We start from the raw sequence: 6,000 nt of genomic DNA, 5'->3' as shown, positions 1-6,000 counted from the left end.
GTTGAGGTCTCTCTGCAGGGCCTCCCTGCCTTCGAGGGAGTCAACTGCTTCTCCCAGTTTTGTGTCATCTGCAAACTTGCTTAGTATCCCTTCCAGTCCTGTGTCCAAGTAATTTATGAACATGTTGAAGAGCAAAGGACCCAAAATGGAGCCCTGTGGAACCCCACTAGTGACAGGTCACCAGTCTGGTGTTACCCCATTCACTACTACCCTCTGTGATCCACCCGTGAGCCAATCGCTCACCCCCCACATGATGTGTTTATCCAGCTGTGTGCTGGACATTTTGTCCAGAAGGATCCCGTGAGAGACAGTATTGAAAGCTTTACTGAAATCCAAAAAGACTGCATAACTTCCTTCCCTTGATCAATGAGGTGGGTTACCTTGTCTTAAAAGGAAATCAGGTTAGATAAGCAGGACTCTCCTCTCATGGAACCATGCTGGCTGTGACCAACGACTGCATTGTCTTTCAAGTGTTTTTGAATACCTCGCAGAAAATCTCCATAACTTTACCAAGCACTGAAGTGAGACTGACAGGCCAGTAGTTTCTGGTATCCTCCTTCTTGCCCTTCCTGAAAACTGGGACAACGTTTGGCAGCTTCCAGTCATCTGGGACCTCTCCAGATTCCCCAAACTGCTCAAAAATCATTGAGAGAGGTTTTACCATGACATCAGCCAGCTCTTTGAGGATTCTGGGACGAATCCCATCAGGCCCCATAGATCTGTAGGGATCCAGCTGCAACAGCAGATCCCACACAGTTTCAGGGTCAACTGGGAGTTGATCATTCTCACAGTCATGGTCCTCCAGCTCAGGGCACTGTGACCCCCTTGGTCCATTATCCATGTTGAAGACAGAGGCAAAGAAAGTGTTAAACACCTCTGCCTTGTCTCTGTCCCTGTTTGTGAGATGAACATCCTCATCCTGTAACAAGCCAATGATATTTCTATACTGCCTATTGCCATTAATGTATTTGAAAAAACTCTTTTTATTGTTCCTCACATTTCTGGCCAGCTTCAACTCCAGTTTTTTCTCCCTACTGCATCAAGCAGCATCTCTGAATTCTTCCCATGCCATTTGACCTTGCTTCCACTGGGCATACACCTTCCTTTTTTTGCCATCTTTCCAAGAGAAGATCCCTGCTCAGCCAAGCTGGCCTTCTGCCTCACCTGCTTGACTTGGGACATTTGGGACTTGCCTGCTCCTGTGCCCTTAGGAAGTGATGTTTAAAAAGTGACCAGAACTGATGAACCCCAGCACCTGCAAAAACATTTTCCCAGGAGACCTTACTCACTAATTCCCTGAACAGCCTGAAGTCTGCTCTCCTCATATCCAGAGCTGAGGTTTTGCTGGTACTTTTCTTCCTGTCAACAGAGATTTTAAATTCAATCCCTTTGTGGTCACTGTGGCCAAGAGGCCACCAATCTCCACTTTGCTCGGGAGATCCCCTCTGTTGACAAACAAAAGATCAAGGAGGGCATCCTTCCAGGTTGGTTCCTTTAGGACCTGTTCCATAAAGTTTTCATCCGGGTGTTTTAGGAATCTTCTGGCCCAGGTTGTACCAGCTGTGTGATGCTCCCAGTTAATTTCTGGCAAGTTGAAGTCCCCCATAAGGACAAGGGCATTTGACTTGGAAGTGTCCCTTAGTTCCTCAAAGAATAATTCATTGGCATCATTGTCCTGTCCAGGAGGTCTATAGCAGACTCCCACAATGACATCCACATTATTTGTTTGTCCCTTGATTCTTACCCAGGAGCTCTCAATGCTGCCATTGCCAACTGTGAGCTCCATACATTCTAACCCTTCTGTTACGTACAGTGCCACCCCTTCACCTCTTCTGCCCTGCCTATCCCTCCTGAAGGGCCTGTAACCATCCAACAGGGCACTCCAGTCACAGGTCTCAATCCCACCAGGTTTCACTTATGCCAATGATGTCAAATCTCTGTAACTGGGCCAAAGCTCAGAGCTCCTCTTGTTTGTTCCTCATGCTGCCTGCATTGGTGTGCACACATTTCAGGAGTGGTACATTGTAGCCAACAACTCCTGAAGCAGATTGAGGGATCCCACTGGCACTTGTTTCCTCAAGTTTTGCCACACCATACCATCCTTCATCACTGGTGAACCTGGTTTTGCCCCTTTCAGATCTACATTTGAATTTTCTGTGCCAAGAGGTTTTATCTGAATAAAACTCCAATCCTTCAAAGATTTTATTGTCAGTTTAGCTTAATACACATTAACAGTTTTTATTGCCAGAGTGGATTAAAAGTCATGTTCAAAGGGCTCCTGTAAAGCTTTTAATTGCTCTAAGATCTCACAATGAGGACCTGAAGCCCAAAGAACCCACTTTGTGTGGTGACAATACGATAATATTATGGTCTGGCTTCAGATGAATGACAGAGGAGATGACAACCAAGGCCCACTGCTGAATAAGTCAATATTCACACCGAAGAGTTTGCTTTATTTTTCAAGGAGGGCTTAGGGAGCACACAGGTGCATTTGCTTCCTGAAGATGGTGTTTAGATTAAGTCAGTTTAGGAGAATACAGTTGTTTCTATTTGACAATGAGATTAACCAGATACAACTATGTTCTTGTCCAAGGCTGGGATAGATTTTGGTTTTGGCATTATTTGTCCACTGGGTAACAACACTTTTTTTTTTCTCTCCATTGCTACCTATCATACCAAGGTTATTAAGAAATAAAATGAACTCAACTTTAGCCTTTAAAATGGGCAAGGGAGCAGGCTTACAAAACAACCTGCTCTAGGAGATGGTGGGTTTGTTGGGTAATGTAAAAAGCCAGGGCAGAGAAGGAACATGGTTTGATTACTGACAGCTGCTGTCCAGCTGATGTAATTCGGTAATAGCCAGTGACAGGCAGAAACTATAGAAGATACAAATGATAATTCTTTGGGGAGTTCCAGACATAAATAATTCATCAAAATGAATTTTATATTAGGGGTCAAAAGAAATTGAAGACAACCTGAGTGTTAACTCTCTCAGGGAGGAACTGACAGATTGTTTTTGTATGAACTATGCAGGGGGGAAATACAAGGAAATTAAATGTAAATGGAGAATACGACATTGTTCCTACTACCTGGAACCAAAGTAAGAGAGACATGAGAAATTAAAAAAAGGAAGGGTTATTAAGGAAGTGTCAGTAACTGAAACTGCTGCTGGGTAACAGCAGCAAGAGAGCAAATTGTCACAGGTCCATACTGTTGCACAATATATGTATGATATAGTCACAGCAGAAGAGTGTCTTCTTAGCAATCAGCTCAGTCACTTGCCCACAGTTAGGAGCTGGTAAACCTCCCCAAAATATGTGTCCCTTACTCGAACACGTCTGTCTGTGAGGGAAGGACAGAAATGCTGGTGTGGGACATTGTTCTGACTCCCATGGGTGGCATCTGCAGGCGACTAACCCACAGGGTTGCTGAAACCATTCCCTACTGACTGTGACTTGGGCTAAGTCACCCTGCATCACCTGGTGCCATGCTGCAGCTGTATCTCAGAGGTTGGTTTTCCAGGAGGAGGAAAGACATCAGGCCCCATGCACCTCAGAGTTCCCCAAGGAAAAACAGTAGTGCTTCAACTGAACAAATTTAATGTCCGTTTTTCTGGGACTGCTTGTAAAAATGTTTCTTGGTGAAGCTCTTTTTGAGCTCGCCTAGCACAAGGTGACTATTTTTCCACATACCAGGCCATAATTCCGCAACTGTTTATGTTTGGGTTTTATGTTTGCCTTAGTTTCTGAACTCTGACTAGTCAAATAGCTTCATCCAGATGAAAGTTGGTATTTGAATAAATGCTGGTTTAGGAAAAGTTTATAAGTTGTTATAAGCCTGTGAAAATGGCATGTTGCTTATGTACAGTACAAAATTTTCCACCCAGTCTTATATTTTAAAAAATGGTCTCTAATTTTGGGGATCCAAATTTAGTCACCCAGAGTCTGACTTTCAGAGGTCTTGCCTGTCCCCAGGTCTGAGCATGTATACTTTACATTCCCCAGAATAGCTTCTCCAGGCTGGTCTGCTTCATTGCAGAGAGCAGCCCTTGTTTTGTGCTATTCTGGATTCATATTTTGTCATTGTCTGAGAACTGCTGTCTCCAACATATGAAATGCTTTCCACACTGTAAGTTTTGTCCTCCCTAAATCTGGGAAACTTTCTTTTCTAGGAACTTTAATATTGCCTTAGATCAGAGGTCTCCTTCCTATCCAGACCCAGGAAAAAAAAAGACTTTGTTTTCCTGTATGATCACATACAGGCTGCAACTATGAGAGTAAAAAGAGAGACACTTGAACTACTTCAATCATTTTAAAGCAAAAAGGGGTGAGAGAAGGATCATCCTGTGTTACAAAAATCCTTGAAACTGGCTGGGGCCTCACTGTAAATGATGCCAATTGAAAAAAGTTGTGTTTGGTGCCCCTTACTCCCGGTTAGCTGAGTAACTTAGAGAAAATCTCCTTTCAGCAAAATGGGATGGGGAGAATTAGAGAATAAAACACTTAAAATGTTACATTTTTTTGTGTGCTAACCTTGTGAAAGGCAAGGAGTTTGCTGCTTTCTCTCTTTTTCCCCTTGTGTGCTTGCACCTTTTCACAGGGAGGCATTTCTCATTTTCTGATAACAAGTTAAAATGTGATGCTTTCTTTTATGTGCAGGGGTTTTGCTGTGATTTAGGGAAAAAGGATGTGCATGTGGTAAGGTACCAATTTCCAGAAATAAATAGCGGGATACCATGTTGAGTTTTGCTGATCACAGAATTAATGCTCTCTCCTATTACTGGATTCATGCTGGGTGCAGGTAGCAATAAAAGAGGGTGAAAAACCACAAGGCACTCTGTAGGGTTTGTTTCCTCTTTAAGACAAAAAAGCCTGCCTCTCCTGTCAGTTATATGCAATTGCCAGAGCCAGATGAGAAGCAATGACATGACAAACTGTGGCACATGATAGGAGCAGCCTATGGCTAGAGGCTGGTGTCTGTCCTGGCTGTTTCTACAGCAGAAGCAACCAAGACACCCTTTTTAATCCAAATTTTTCAGGATCACACCTTTTAATCCACTAGGTAATGTTGGCATCACTTCCATGGTAATATAGAAAATAATAAAGGAGGAAAAGCTGCTGCACCGTTTTTCAGAAAGCAAGAGGTGACTGAGCCCTGTATAAGGGTTGTCAGCTGGTGCTGAATAGGAGCATGTTTTTTTGACTAAGCAAGTAGCAGAGTGTGAGAAGCAGAGTGTGTACACAAGGTCACTTGCTGGGAACATACCAGCATGGTCTTCTCACATTTTTTTGTGCAATAAACCCATTGACTAAGAATTTTGCAGATGTACATGTGGACAAAAAATGGAAACTTTCAGCCCTTATACCATGTGGCAGCACAGTCAGTGCCAGGTTTTGCCCCTCTCCTGCAATGCCCGATGGGGTCTGTTTCTGTCTGCCCCCATTAATTCACTCTCCCTTCGAAGAACAAGGGATGAGGTTAGAAATCACAGAGCAGCCCTGGGACACAGGGTAGTGGCAGGACCCTGCAGTGTTTGAGGCAGGGGTCAAGATCTCTCCCAGCTGCTCCATTGCCATGAGACTGAACACAGCCAACACGGCTCTCCTGCTCCTCAGCTTGGCTAGGGAGCCCTTGGGCTGGTGGGCACTGAACCATTGCTTGTAAATAACTCAAACGAAAACAAGCAGAAATAAGCCAGGAGCATGAGTCAGCTGAGGAAATGGCCTTCCCTCTGCATGAGACCCAGAGTGAGAAATGGCAGGCAGAAAGCTGCTCCTGTGGTTGGTGTGAGGCAGGTGTCCTCCAACCAGGACCCCTCACCGCATTTGCAGGGAATCCTGGAGGACATGGGCTATGTCCAGTCCACTGTAAAAACCCAAAGTGATTATAATACAAGCATAGGATTCCCAGCAGTGACAGGTTACTGCTGGACCATGGCTCTCGCTAAACGGGACAGTTCCACTACAGAATTATAATAGAGAAAACAAGGATTTTTCTCAT

This window comes from Pseudopipra pipra, chromosome 5 (assembly GCF_036250125.1).
Source record: "Pseudopipra pipra isolate bDixPip1 chromosome 5, bDixPip1.hap1, whole genome shotgun sequence".
NCBI lineage: Eukaryota > Metazoa > Chordata > Aves > Passeriformes > Pipridae > Pseudopipra > Pseudopipra pipra.
This window is presented reverse-complemented; position numbering follows the sequence as displayed.